The 16,545-nt window shown below is 36.8% G+C and overlaps 1 pseudogene; it reads right to left on the bottom strand.

The window, feature by feature from the left end:
• Positions 1-503: 503 nt before the first annotated feature.
• Positions 504-15,315, bottom strand: LOC122119899 (annotated as a pseudogene).
• Between the last annotated feature and the right edge of the window lie 1,230 nt (positions 15,316-16,545).

Genomic DNA, 16,545 nt, shown 5'->3' with positions numbered 1-16,545 from the left:
AGATATTGGGATCACAGTTTGAAGTCAACCTGAGAGAAAATTCCATGAGAATCTTATCTCTAGCTGACCACCAAAGAGCCAAAAGTGAAGCTGTGGTTCAAGTGGTAAAGTGAAGATAGCCTTGAGCAAAATAACTCAGGGACAGTACCCAAGCTTTAAATGAAAGCCCTATGAATGGCACAAAAAACTTTTAGACAAATGATTTAGAAAGCAAAATTGCACCCAGGTCAACAGTGAAAATATACTGGTGTAGAGGATGGAATTAAATGCAGAGGTAATAGGAAGAACCAGACGTATACAGAATAAAATTCAAGTTTAACTGGTTTGGCTACAACTTGTAACTGTATCATTACCATTACTAGATACATGGGTAACAATCACTTACTTCTTCATTGAAGTGATGAAGTGATCCCCACAATATAAGTTAATATCTAATGGGAAAAGGAGCTTAGATTTAATCTAGACCTTCTTCTGTACATTTGACTGAACATACAAGTTTCATCTTAGGAGGACTTATTTCTCCCAGTATGTATTTTGTCCCTGAAGCCATGCAGAAAATTTCTCTCTGGCCTTAACAAGATGATGTAGCACTTAGGAGCAAAGATGCAGCCCAAGAGCCCCATACTGGAGGCCAAGATGGAAAAGACCTCCACAGCCACCATGACCTTCCCCTTGGCACTGTGGTAGACAGGAAGGAAGGTGAGCCACACACTGCAGAACACCAGCATGCTGAAGGTCAGGAACTTGGCTTCATTGAAGGTGTCAGGCAGGTTCCTAGCCAGAAAAGCCACAGTGAAGATGGCCAGGGCCAGGGAGCCCAGATATCCCAGAACACAGTAGAAGGCAGTGAGGGAACCTTTGTTGCACAGGATGATGACATGGCCCTGTTCCGATTGTGTATCTGTGTCAAGGAAGGGAGGAGAAATCCCTAGTCAGAGTACACAGAGAATCACCTGGATGAGTGTACAGATGGGAATAATGAACTTAGGAGCTCCTGATACCAGCAGCCACCTCATCCTTCTCTCTGGAGAAGTGACCTTAAAGGCCAGAACCACAGTTACAGTTTTGGCTAAGACAGTGGAAACTGCTACAGTGAATGCAACTCCAAATGTGGTCTGCTGCAGAATGCAGGTCACTATGTTGGGTCGGCCAATAAAGAGCAAGGAACAGAGGAAACAGAAGATGAGGGAGGTGAGCAGGATATAGCTGAGGGCCTGATTATTGGCCTTGACAACGGGGGTGTTCTGATGTTTCACAAAGACCCCAAGAACAACTGCTGTGAGTGTAGATAAACCAAGAGCCATGCAGGCTAGGACCATCCCCAAGGGTTCTCCATAAGCCAAGAAACTTGCAACTCTTAGGAGGCACTGGTTTCTCTCTGAATTGGGATACTGATGATCTGGACACTTCACACACTGCTCCATATCTGGAGAAGAAGCCAAATAAACATTGGTCCCTTTTCAGTTCTTAAAAAGAAATTAGAAAATCCCTACTTAGATCTAATTCTAACATAAAACTAAATATTACCAAGTATTATCAAATACATTCAGTATTATTTTTTATGTATTTATCATGTTCCCACACTCATTCCCACATTCTCTTTTTTCAGTCTCATTAAACCTTTTTTTAACCCACAGTTACTATCACACATATTATATATCTTGACATTTCTAATATCCTAACAACAATGTTCAGCACCATAAAAATGCTGCCATAATAATTCTGAGCCTTGTGTTTACAATTCCAAGCCCTCATTCGAAATTGTGGATAATAAAGCTTGATGTCCCTGTGCAATATAAATAGGGCCCCAATGGCCCTTTCTTATAGTTGTTATATTTGTCTCTCCTATTCACCTGTAAGGAAGTGGGGAACAGAAAATCAAATCAGTCTTTAAGCTCTGAAGTTGTGCTAGGTACACCACTTATGCCTGTTTCTTATACCAAACCCAATCCAGAGCACTTGCTTTGCTGGAGGAACAGTTCTGGGAGACTAGGAAATAGATGTTCAAGATCTGTGTTTTCTTTGTAATCTGAAGGCAATTTTGAAGAAGATGAGGACGCTGTCTTTAAAAAAATCTTTGCACTTAATATGATAGAAGTTAAACTTACATTACTAAGTAGTTAAATAGCCATGCATACAAGAGACTAGAAAACAATCCTATATATAATTCATAACCCATGATTTGTGTTTAATAAAGAAGCACTATCATCCATTATCACAAATTACTAATTGAATGAAGGTAGACTTTGAATCAAATTCTAACACAATTTTTTATTGTCTGGATTGGGGGCAAGTAGGAGACAGCATAAATTTTTCCCTATGTCATGAACTTACCTGTCCCATTAGCAATCTCATTCTCTGAGCAGGATGTGCAGTCAAAACAACAGGCAGCCTTTCCCTCCTGAGGGGATTTCCTGAATCCAGGACCACAACTCTCACTGCAAACAGAGCGAGGAATCTTTGGAAGACCAGATATGTGTCAGTAACTGTTTATACTTTTACCTAACATGCCAAAAAGTCTGTTGTGTTAAATAATTGGATTATTAGACATAATATTTCTATGAACATAAGTCCAGTCAGTTAATTGAATGATGTTATAGATTCCACATCATGTGATTACCGAAGGCTTATGTGCTATAGCCTTAATCTCTAGCCTATTGAACTATTGAGAAGTATAGCACCTTTATAAGGTAGAGATAGATGGTGAGAAAGTAAGTTCTACTGACTGGCCCTATGGAACTACTTTGAATTCATACCGTGATATGTTGTCTCTTACTCATCTGTAACATGGTGGAGAGCAAGGAGGAAGAATCCTCTCTGAAGCTTTTAAAGTATGCTATAAGATAAAGCAACCCTATCATATCTTTCTCTCTTTTCCAATTTCCATGATATAAGGATCTTCTCACACAGGCTTCTTCAATGATTCTTGTCACCATAGATGCCTAAGTTACAGGTCAACTAAGCATTGATGAAACAAGCACCGAAATGAGCAAAATAAACCTTTCATCCTCTAGAATTGATTCCTCAGTTATTTTGTCCCACTGTTAGAAAATTGCTATAACAGCTGTCATTTATGTTTATGGTAAGAAAAAATCATTTTTGAACAAGCTGTGAAGTTACTTTGTGCCTTTTTTTGTTCAAAAGTCAATAAATAAAATTTCTTTCAAGTTGAAAATAATTAAATATATATTGTGAGGACATTAGTGAACCACATAAACATAAAATCCAGGGGCTATTTTTATTACTTCTTTGTAGCTCAAATCATGACACTTAGACACAACCCACCTCTGTAGTTCCAATGGCCCACTCTATTATATCTTCAGACAAAGATAGCTGATGACCATCTTGAGCGTATGGAGAAAACTTCCCTACTTTCACCTTAAGTTCAAGGCCTTCTGGAAAATTCCAGATGTTTATAATGTCATACTCTGGCTCTAATTTTCTTTTATCATCACTTTTTTTTACAATCACTTTTTCTTTGGCAGGATTCTTCAATGGGATTTTCTTCAGAAAAGGGTGCAGCTAAAAGAGATATATATCTTACGTTGAAGTGAACTCAAAACTTGAGAGAAAACCTGAATGAAGCAAAGCCCCTTATTTATTTATTTATTTTTTGCTGGTCATAGGGCCTGAACTCTGGGGTTGGGCGCTGTCCCTCAGATCTTCAGCTCAAGGCTAGTGCTCTACCACTCAAACCACAGTGCCACTTCCAGCTTTTTGTGCTTATGTGGTGCTGAGGAATTGAACCCAGGGCCTCATGCATGCAAGGCAAGGACTCTATACCACTGAGCCACCTTCCCAGCCACCCCTTATTATCTTTAACCCTTGCTTTATAATTCAAGATGAACAGATAGCAAACAGTGGAACAAAAGCAAGTATATAGATAAATGGGACTGCATCAAACTGAAGAGTTTCTGCATGGCAAAGTAGATAGCTAGAAAGATACGTAGAAAGCCCTCCAAATGGAAGAATATATTTTCCAGTTATGCATCAGAAAAGGGCCTCATATCTAAAATATACTTAAAGCTCAAAAAGTAATCCCCCCCAAAATAAACTCTCAAGAAACAACAACCTAACTAATAAATTGGCTTAAGACTTAGAGACTTTTCAGAAGAGGGGTCAAGAATGACCAGTAGACACAAGAAGAAATGTTCAACATATCTGGCCATAAAAGAAATGCAAATAAAAATAACATTGAATTCTTCCTCACCCCAGTTAGAATGGCTATAATCAAGAAAATTAACAATAACATGTTAATGGGGATTTCACCAAAAGGGAATGCCACTACACCGTTGTTGGGAATATAAACATATTCAACCATTCAGCAATATGGAGGTTCCTCAAAAAACTGAACATAGAGCTTCCCTATAAGCCAGCAATTCCATTCCTGGGCATTTATCTAATAGACCACAAACAATCCAGTCTTTGCCATAGCCCAGATATGGAATCAGCCTAGACGATCCTCAATCGATGAATGGATAAAGAAAATATGATGCACATACATACATACATACATATATATGAATTCTATACTTCCATTAGAAAGAATGATACTATACCATTCATAAGGAAATGGAAAGACTTGGAAAAAATATATTAAGCAAAGTAAGCCAGACACAAAAAAACAGATTGTGTGGATTCCTTAATTTTTTATAGCAAAAATGTGCCTATAAATCGACAAGTAAACACAATGGATGGTAAAAGACAAAAAACACATTTGGACATGATAAATTATACAAGACTGTAGACACTGACACAGAGTAAAGGAGGTTATTCATAGGAGAGGATCACAAAAGCTCAATAGCACTGACACAGAGTAAAGGAGGTTATTCATAGGAGAGGATCACAAAAGCTCAATAGCTATGTGAACTCCAAAAAAGTAATTTTTTTGTTGTTTCAGCTTTGGTAATTTTTTCTCCTTTGTCACTGTTTTTGATTTCTGTACCTTTTGTAAGTTTATCTGTTGAAGAATGATATGGGGATCACAGAAATGGTGGGACAAAGGATAAACTCACTGGAGAGTATGTTGAAGAAACTGTACAACTTGTAGGGGAGGGATGTCTGGAGGGAAAAACTGGGAGAAAATGAGGGAAGAGGTGACTGTCAAAAATAAATGTACTCATTACCTGGTATATGTAACTCTAACCCCTCTGTACATCACCTTTACAATAACAATTGAAAAAGTGTGACAAATGAATGTCTGTGGTAAAACACATCACAAATAGAACAATAGAAAGTCTATGTGGAACAGTACAGTAAAAAAAAAAGCAAAAAACAAGAACTTGTTTTCATTTCTTCGAGTTCATTTTGATAAGCATCATGTTATATGATCATATTCACATAGCAATTTAGCCCATGTGATCCTCTCCTAAGAATATTCTCCTTTGTTCTCACCTTTACAATAAAATTTTTGAGATTAAAAAAAGTCAATGGGGAAATACAATAGAATAATATATCAGAAACCAGGTCATAATGGGTAGGGTCCAAACACCCATTTTCAAGAGAAACTATATGAACCTAAATAGACTTGAGTGAGATTCTCTTAAGTTGCCTAGCTACAGTTGCCACAGCTATTCATGTTATGAGTGTTCAGGGATTTTTCAGTTTGCTGCATTACCTAAAGTGGCATTAATCAGGATTATTTATGAAATATTTATTCATCAGGGTTTAGGAACTTAAAGAACAGGTCATATTTTGCTATTAAACTTGGAGGGAGAAACTGCGTTTACAATATTGAGAACTTTAGCCATGAGCAGGTTGAGAGATCATAGCAAACATAATTGATTAAAACATGAAACATACTTCTTCCTTCCAGTGACCTGTTTTTCTTTCATTTCAATTGTATTTTTTTCTTAGGTGTGTTTTCCTTTGAAAGAACATGGACACAGGTCTAGAGTACCTTACAGACATTAAAACAAATATAGTTTCTCTTTGATTTAAAAAAAGTATTGTAAATACTTCATTTCATCCTTGAAAAACACTATTACAAAGTAACTTTCCCATGATGTTTGGGATCCAATACAGAAGCATTACCTGTGCAAGGGAAGGTACTATCCCTTTCCCATATCCCATGAATGGCATTTCTGTTTGATGAAGGAGCATCTTGTGGAGGGCCTGGGCCACAGCATACACAGCATTGTATATATTGTAACTCTCTTCAGACATGGCCATGTCGAAAATGTGTCCAGGCAACCATTCCAAGGAGGCATCTTGTGGACAGTTCTCCCATATCACACAGTCAGACTCGGAATGGGAACAATTAAAAGAGAGAAACCATAATCTGGCAAGGTAAAAGTCTTCTGGGTATTTGGAAGGGTTAACTTTCCGTATAAAATCTGCGAATCCAATACTGTCTGCATAGTGATGTGAAAAAATGAAAGGTATATGGAAGGAACCTAGCATGAAATATTTCCTTTTCATTTTTAAATGCCACTGTGAGTTCATGATACAAACTTTGCCTGTAATTAAAATTTGCTCAACACACATCATTAAATCTAGTAGAGATTCACTGTCACCATAGATGATGATGACATTTGCTGCGGATTTGTTAATCTGGTTATATACTGCTACGATTTTGAATATATGTGACATGGAATGATTTGGAATCACTAGATCAAAGGCTACACAAACTGTGTTCTTGGCCATCTCTTCTTTCAATTCAGGAAGGATCCACAAACCATTCTCATCATCTGAGGTCAACAGTCCTACCCAGTTCCAGCTGAAGTGAAGCAGTAAAGAGACCATAGCAGGGGCTACCAATTTGTCCTTTGGGGCCATCTGATAGAGATCAGGAAACTTGTTATAGTCACTCAGGGCATGATCAAAAGGCCCAAAGGTAAACTACAGGGAAAGAAATGCGGACACTTTATGAATGTGAAAATTGCCATCCATCCAGTTGAAGTAGAGAGAAATTAGGTTTTTGTTTCCTTTCTTCTTCTTCTTCTGTTTTGTTGGTTGTGGGGCCTGAACTCTGGGCCTGGGTGCTGTCCCTCAGTTCTTCAGCTCAAGGCTAGCGCCCTACCACTTGAGCCACAGCACCACTTCTGGCTTCTTTCAGTTTATGTGGTGCTGAGGAATTGAACCCATGGCCTCATATATGCGAGGCCAGCACTCCTACCACTGAGCTAACTTCCCAGCCTTTGTTTTCATTTTTGAAAAAAATTAAAATTTTAAATTGTAAGTAGTTATACATTGATTTATTTGCCACTATTTCCATCAATTCCTTACATCTATATCAACTTCACTCCATTTTCTGGCTTTCCTAATTCCATTTTCACCATGTACATCCAATATTGTGTTTATTGTCAGACTGGTAATACATATATGTAAATGGGTATACATATGTTCCATATATTTCATATTTCATGATCATGTTTTAGATCTAATGTTCACATATAAGAGGACACATGCCCCCTTTCTCTTTTTGAGCCTGACTTGCTTCCTTCAACATTATTATGTATGTGTGTGTTGTGTGTGTGTGCACACATACACATACACACATACACTCACACACACACACACACACACACACACACACACACATGTATGCAAGGCAGTCAGGCAATTCCTTGGCTATTTCCCTCAAGGCTGTCACTCTTACACTTGAGCTACATATTCACTTTCTGGTTTTTGCTGTTTAATTGGAGATAAAAGTTTCATGAATAGCTAGATTATACATGTACCTACCAGCACCCAAGTCAACATACCTTCACATGTTAAAATCATTTTCCATTTCTTAATTTTTATTGATAAAGCCCCAAACTCCAAATAATCCCTTTGTCTGCTCTAATTTTTCTGTGCCCTTTTTCAAACACTGGAGATATAGATATTCCACTATCTTTGAATACTTACTCTTTGATACCACAAAATTTGAGATGTTGATAAATCAATCTTTTCCTCTCATACTCTTCTGATATTTAAAATGACACCAGATTAGACATTATTTTATATCCCTCCACTCCTCTCACTCTCACCTGGAGGAATCTGTAGAGTTCCAGCAGTGTCCCAATCTGGGCAGATGATTTTCCTGATGGTCCTGTAAGTACTGCTATAGATTTGCTGTCTCTCATACAGGAGTAGTTTGGAATCTTGTCCTTCCCAAAAAGCCAAATGAAGGGATTCTTAAATACTGTCCAAGCTCCGAAGTAAAAATCAAAGATATCAAATCCCAGAGTTAAGTTATGTAAAAGATTAGGGTTTTTGTTGATCTCTTCAATAGCAAAAGCTAAGGCCAAAACAAACTGGTAGTTCTTGAAGATCCTGCATAATTAGCATAGAAATTGAAGAGGAGTATTTCAAAACTTACAAATTCGATGGACTGAATTCTTTTTTTATTGTGAAAATACCTTGGATTGAATTCTTTGTTCTCTCCTAATTAATATACTAAAATATTGCCTCCAATTGAGATGCAATGTGAATTTAATGTTTGATGTTTGTACATAGGATTGTGTAAGTACATCAGGGGAACTTGTCATGAATGAGATTCAGCATATTTAAGCTGAGAGAGAACTTGCTTTCCCTGCTACTGCATGCACCATACCAAAAAGCTTTTGTTCATTAAACATGTAATAGGGTTTCATGAGACAACAAATAATTTTGTTGCCTTTATCTTGCAGTCACTAGATCCACCTATGTTAAAAATAAACCTTGTGTTTTGAGCCACCCACCTTATGTTACATGGTTATATGACAGGCCAGTCTAGCTATCAAACATATCATTTAAGACAAACTTTCAGAAGCAAAGTGTCATTTAAGGAACATTCTATAGAAGCTCTGCTTACAGATCTAACATATTAAACAGTTCATCCTGCAATATCAACCATAACAAGATCTCAACAAGATCAAGTGAAGGGATTATATTCTTAATTGCGTAACTAAAGGGATGAATCCAACTCTAAGGAACTCAGTATGGTGAGAGGAACCTTCAGCAAGAGAGATGAGAATTTTAAGCTTTACATTGAAATCCTAGTTCCAAGGACACCATGGTAAAATAATGATCACTATTCTTCCCAATATATTTAGATTGAGGTACCAAAAATGAAAGAATACAGGGAAGTAGAGATTCAGTTACTTTTTTCTGTCATCCCTGTATGTGAAAGCGTGTGTGTGTGTGTGTGTGTGTGTGTGTGTGTGTGTGTGAGAGAGAGAGAGAGAGAGAGAGAGAGAGAGAGAGAGAGAGACAGACAGACAGACAGAGAGACAGACAGAGAGAGAGCACATTCTAAAGAATTAATGAAACCACACATTGTTTAAAAGGAAACAATGGAGATAAGATGGAAATACAAATCAGAGGACCAACCTGTTCAACATATACTTTATGCATTTATGGAAGTGTCACAATGGAAGCCTAATATTTTAGTGAAGTTAGAGCTTGAAGAAAATCTGATTGAACACACATGTATGGAGGAGGAAACTGAATCAAGAAACTGAAGCAACTAAATGAAGACATGTGAAAAATTTTGTCAAAAGTTGAAAGTATTTTTTAAAAGGCAGTGTTTTGTGGATTCAGTAAATGTTTGAGAATGCCAGAAAGTTCAAATGCTTGTTCTAGTAAAGTAATGTCAGAATTAAAATTTCATAATATAGACAAGGATAGAAATGTAAAATATCTAAAGATGAAAGGTTAATCAAGTTTTACCATGATCTCTACAGAAAGCTGTCTTATGATTAAGGTCTCACAAGTGAAGTATATATAGAGAAGATTGTTTATACTAGAAGGTAAATGGAACCCAATAAAACATAGGTGTATTCATGTTTCACTAATAGATTATTCCTCAGCAGAATCCATAGAATCCAATGGCATGGTAGGAGATCTTACAGAAGATTAAAAAATGTATAAATTAACTAAGAATACTATTCCTATCAAAGATACCATTTAGAAATGAAGAAAGAATTAAAAGGTTCCTGGAGAAGCACAGTTAAGAGAATATGTCTCCACCAGACCTATTCTACAAGAAATACTAGAGTATGCCTTTTAGTCCAAAAGACAGAACCATTAATGCAAAAGAAAAATGTACAAGAATGTATAAAACTTACTGGTAAAAGTGTCTACACATGTGAGCTGACAATGTTCTAACATAAATGTGCTAGTCAAACATACACATAATTCATATAAAGAGGGAAAATTATTGTATCTTTGTCTAGCAATTACTATAGAACAATGTAAAAATTGTTATAAAATATTACAAATGGTGGGAGGATTACAGTGCTGTTGCAGTTTTTATTTGTGTGTCTTTACTATTTTATCTTGAAATAGTAACTGAAAGGTTTCATTAAAATTTTAAATGAAAGATTTCATTATATCATTTCTGTACATTCCCTTATGACTATGATCATAGCTCTGTATGTGTATTTTCTCTTTTTCTTTCATCCTTATGATCAGGGATAGTCGTCATCATTTCAAAAGCTTACTGTCATCTATTTTAAGCTTCTAAAAATCTGTAACTGACAAATGAAAACTCATAATCCAGAAATCAAAACACATTACAATTGAACTCAACAACAAACACTGAAGACTTTAGAAGAAGAGAAAGAGTGGAAGAGGCCTTAATAGACCTGGAGAAGAAGTTACATAATGGCAGTAATGAGAAGTGATTGGTGAACAATGATTGGGAATGGGAAGGCAGGAAATTCTACCAGTAAGAGATAGAATGGTTGAATGAATAAAAACTCCAAATGATATGTTGATTCCAAGAAACTCCCTTTAGTATTAATGGCCCCCAATGACTGTAAGAAAGGAGTGGAATGAGGTAGTATATGCAAATGAAGGCCAAAAGAAAGCAGGAGTATCCATAACACATTACACCAAATAGACTTTAATCAAAACAAGGAAAATGACAAGTTTGTAATGTACTGATGAAGTGATAACATAGCAATTCCAAGTATATATTTATTTACACACTATCCAAGCACTTAACTATATTAACAGATTTTTTCATAGTCCTAAATACAATAATAGCTGAAGATTTTATGTAGAGGTCAGACAAGATCTACAGGAAGGTATCAGAGTTAAATTTCACCTTTGATCAGGTGAGGCTCACATACACTAACAGAGTATTTGTCATAAGCATTCTGAATGCCATCCAGGAGAGATCATGGGTTAGCATGCAAATCCAGCCAGATTTTAAAAATATTGAAAGTGTATTGAGCACACATGTAGATCATACTATAGTAAGGCTAAACAATAACAAGGAAAACAGGAAAATATTCACATAACATGAAAATTAAAGGAATTGTTTTTCAACCTTAATTACTTAAATAATTTTATAAATAAGTGCATTCAGTTTAAATGATTAATAGGCATTGAAATGAATTATCTTTTAAGGCAAATTTTAAAATGATCCTTGAAACAAATGAAAATGAAAATTTATCAGAATCTAAAGATACAGAAAAAGCAATAAAAGGAAACTGTAACACTTTTTGAAAATCAAGAGTAGAGATACTAAAGAACCTATACTGCATCTCAAAGAACTAAACAGACCCAAAATTAGTAAAAGGAATGATTAAAGTAGAAGAAAATGATTTAGATAATAAACCACAGTAGCAATAGTAAAAGAGAGGTTCCATACAAAAGTGATAAGGCTCAAGTGAAAATCATGAAAAATCAAAGGGAAAAATCAACAAAATTACACATATGAACACATAACTCCCATTTATTCTGGATAAGCAGAATCAATATGGTAAAAATAGCCATATTATGAAAACCATCTACAAATTCGGTGCACTTTTCATCAAAATTCCTATCAATTCCTTCACAGAAATAGAACAGGCAAGACTAAATTTTATAGAAAAGAAAATCCTTAGTTAGCCAGGGCTCTTAAGATGCAAGAAAAATACTGGAGTAGCACTATACTTTTTTCTATTATATTACAGAGCCGTAGTAGCAGAAAAACAATTGTTGTGATAAAAACATCAGTCCATGAGATAAAAGACCAAGAAATATTTGGAAACAACTAAAGATATCTGAATCTTGGAGAAGTTGCCATATAATATGTGGACCAAAGATGTCACCCTTAGTAAGGGGTGGCACTGTGAAACTGGGTATTCATGTGTCAAACACTGAAACTATGCCCTAGTTTTCAACCTGTATTTAAAAAAAAACCTCAAAACTGGTCAGTTATTGATAAGAGACTGAAACTTTGCAAGTAGTAAGAGAAAATGAGAGGAAACATAGAAACAGGTAACTTTTAATAGAAAGTAAAGAGCTCTTAAAATAATAACAGGAATTAAGTTCTGCATTTGGCTAAATTGTAGAATCTTTGCCTCATTCATAAGCTCTAAGTTCCACCCCCAGTACTGGAAAGGTAAAGTAGCTGTGGTTCCATCAAAGTGAAAAGCTTCAGCTCAATGAAAGGAATAGTTTGACAGCCAAGCAAAGGTTGAAAATCTTGCTAGCTCTTCCTCTCACACAAGATTAGTAGCGTAGTGTAAAATAATTGTAAAATTGAAACACCAGTAGGAAAACAACCCAACTAAAGAACAGACATAAAAGCAGACACTTTAAAAATTGTGAAGTACAAATGGAAAGTGACTACAGAAGATATGTTCAACCATTTGAGCACTTGGGGCAATACAAATCAAAGCTCCAATGAGTTATCCATCAACCAGAAAAAAATGCAGTTTTGGTGATTATATAAAAAAAACAATTGGAGATAGTTCAAGAAATTAAAACTACCCGTGCTTCTGGCTCATGTCTGTAATCCTAGCTGATGAGGAGGCTGAGATCTAATGATCCCCAGTCAAAGGCAGCTAGGACAGAAAAGGCAGCTAGATGTGCCCCCTAAATGTGAGATGTGGCTCAAGTGGAACATCAACCCTGAAAACAAAAGCCATTCAAGTGCAAAACTAGCCAAGCATTGGTGGCTCATGCCTATAATACTAGCTACCTCAGCAAGCTAAAAATGAACAAAAAATATTAGAGATATGAGAGAGAAAAAAGGATGTGGGACAAGATATAAAAAATGGTCATAAGTATAGGAGGTGACATCAAAAAACATACAGTGTTGAACTACAATATGAATCATACTTGGCACAAGTCCCATATTGTATAAAAATTGGGAAACATTGCTATAATATGATGTCTAATGGCAATGTTCCATTTATCTACAAAAGACCTTGTGAATAAGAATTGCTTTCTGTAAACACAGGTTCCATGGTTTCCATAATTTGCAATAACTAGTATACATCTAGGTTAATCTTTCCAGACAAACAGAAAAGGTCAACAGCTACGTATGTATGACCATACAAGATGATCATATAAATGATCCCCAAGGCAGGGACAGGAGGTTTTTTTCTTTGTACTATGTGATTTTTTTTCTTTTTTATGTTCTTTCCCTATGGTGTAACTCCTGTTGTCACTGTATTTAATTCTGGTGCCCTGCATCTTGTATATACTTTTTTCTAATTTGGGGAGGGGAAGTTAGTAACAAAACACTGAAACAATACAGGTTGACCCATTGTAACAATGAGACATACAAGACACTATGGTGAAAATAAACTTTACAAATTGAGTGGGGGAGATTGTGGGGAGGTTGGGAGGGAGGGGATGGTAGGGGAAAAAAAGGAGGGGGGTAACAATTCTTGATAGAAAATGTACTCATAACCTTACTCATGTAACTATTACCCTTCTGTACACTTTTATTTACAATAAAATATTAAAAAAAAAGAATTGCTCTCTGTCAATACCATGCATAAAACTAACCCGTACCAGACTTCTCTTCATATCTGTAGGTAGCAAAGAAATGCCCATCAGCTGAAACTATAATATTCATTGTGTCTATATTAGCACACTAGCAAAAGTGCTCTGATGTATATTGGGAAACTAAGAAAAGTAAGTTAAATGTGGCTAACTAGTGAGGCATAAGAAAAAGAAGTTAAGCCAGGCACTGGTTGCTCCTGCCTGTCTTGGCTACTCAAGAGCCTGAGATCTGAGGATCACGTTTCAAAGCCAGCTTGGTCAGTGGTATCTATTATACTCTTATCTGTATTCACCAAAAAATGTCAGAAGTGGAGCTATGGCTAAAATGTTAGAGCACTAGCCTTAAGTAAAAAAGCTCAGGGACAGCGCCTAGGCCTGAATTCACAGGACCTGTACAAAACAAAGAAAGATAAGCCAGTGACATATGCTTAAGGACATATGCCTTCTGTAACAGGAAAGAGAGTAATTCTTATCCCTGCCATCTCTGCTTCCAACTACGGGCTGCTAACTCAGGCTACATTTGTCACATCAGCATTTAAAAAAGAATGGACATGATAAGAGCAATGACATTTTCTCTTGCAATAGGTATCAAATAGGCTGCTAAAAAATACTTGAAGTTCTGTTTGGCATTTTTCTTTTTATTCTTTTATGTAACCATTTATTATTGGCACCTCTGCTATAGACCAAAACCCAAGGATATTCATGTGCACAAGTGAAGCAGAACTTGTCTTGGGTAGATAAAATTCTCCCATAAGGGGTGCTTGATAAAACTATTCTGTCTGCTAACAGCCAGATTGTGGAGCATATATGGCATGAACACCAGGGCTTAGTTTGAAACAGTAACTACTTTTCTATAGAGCATGTGTGTGCATGTGCAGGCCTGCATGCAGCAGTCCTAGGGCTTGCATTCAGGGTCTGGACACTGTCCTTGAGATTTTTTCACTCAGGACTAGCACCACTTCCATCTTTTGGCTGGCTAATTGGAGATAAAAGTCTCATGGATTTTCCTGCCCAGGTTGGCATCAGACCTCAATCCTTAGATATCAGCCCCTTGGAGTAGTTAGTTAAGATTACAGGCATGAGCCACAAGCCTCCAAGAATTTTTATGTCTTTAAAATATAGGTGTTCCTAAAGGAAAATTCTCAGGCCACTGGCATGGGGGTAAAGAAATGTTCCTGCAGCCTTTTACAGAACTTGTTCCACGGACATAAGTTCTTCTTCTGCAATGACAGTTGGGCTGAAGGAGATGCAGGGATGCTGGAGTAAAGTGAAGAACTTACAGCCCTAGAAAAGAGAAGCTAATTGGAAGGAAAACGGAGTTTTCTCTTACGGCAGGCAGAGGATCACTCAACAGTAGATGCAAAATAAAGTAATGAAGCTGAGTTGTTTGTGGTGCAGTAGGAGATGGGAGCTCAGGGTAGAGGATGCGAGAGCATTTATGTGCACAACCTGACTTCCCTCAGCCATTGCCTATTTTGAGAACAAAACAGGAATGGAAATAAAATGATGAGGAGTTACTTACGGTTTGTAGTCTTCATGGTTGGAAGCATCGCTTTTACTACGATCTGTTCCCAAAGCATAGAGAGGGAAAAACCCAGCAATCATCACATCTCCATCCATGTGTGCTCTCTGTTTCATTCTGGAAAAGCAGCTAGTGCCAGCCAAAGACCTGACAAAGAGAGGAAGCTGGAGAAGGAGTGTGAAAGTCAAAGGGCACATCCCTAAAGCATCTGCCAAGCTCAAATTTTGGCCAGAAGTGAGGCCCACAATGTCAGGTACATATATTTCACATATTTTTGTATATGTTCATATGTGTCTTTTTATTGACAGAGATGTGTACTGTAGACTTGCTTTCATCAGAGCCTCTTGTGATTCCCCAGGAGGAATGTGTAAAACTTTCCTGGGGCTTTGCATCTGAGGCCTTATCCAGAAGATAAATATGAATTAAAAAACATGTTTGCAGATCCTCCTTCACTCCAGGAGCTATGATTTCATCCAAAACCACAGATAGGCCCTGGGAATAATATTATGTTTGATATATTTGGTTCAATGTCTGTGCCAAGAAAGTATTTGGATGAAATTCATTTGGGATGATGTAACTGGATTGCATCAGAGGATGCCACATCAGGTGAGTGGTGAAATAACCAGTAAAAGGCCTTGCCAGTGAGGTGTCTACCAAAGTTATTAGGGCATTCCCACCCAGAGGGTCAGTTCATACACCCAATGTCCATAACAGCCATAGAGTCCGGCAGGTTTCAATAAGAATTCCAATTGCAGAGACCTCAACAAATGCACTTATTTTCTGTTGCTTAAGGAAGCAATGATCATGCTGAAACCAGAAATTGCATGTCAATAAATCAATGTCAATGCAAAAATTGAGTTGCACATTTGCAGTCTCAACTTTCACTTTCAAATAGGCCATTTTTACTTAACATAGATCAAGACATTTTCATGATTCACTGGTCTGAAAACATGTGGTAATAGAGGAAATTCTTCTCTATCACAAACCTAAACCAATATCGAAACCAATGCTATGTTTTCTACTTGTGAAATTATATTAGAACCAAATTCCATGCAGAGACCTCAGTGGCCCTGGAGGACAGAGATACTTCAGGGTAGTGAATGTACTCTGTTGTACTCTGTAAAAGGCTGTAGGGTTGGATCTACATTATGGTATACTTGCCCATAATCATGCACTGAATATCAAAAAATACTCATCACAGTAAAAAAAAAAGGACTGAACAACATGTTTACCTTAAAAATGCAGGAGGAAAACAATGGAATGAAGTTTTCACTGGTCTTTTATACTTCTAAACTCATTAAATTATGTAGAATTTTATCACTTAATTT

The sequence above is a fragment of the Dipodomys spectabilis genome, unplaced genomic scaffold, assembly GCF_019054845.1.
Source record: "Dipodomys spectabilis isolate Male_0828 unplaced genomic scaffold, ASM1905484v1 ptg000173l, whole genome shotgun sequence".
NCBI lineage: Eukaryota > Metazoa > Chordata > Mammalia > Rodentia > Heteromyidae > Dipodomys > Dipodomys spectabilis.
This window is presented reverse-complemented; position numbering and strand designations above follow the sequence as displayed.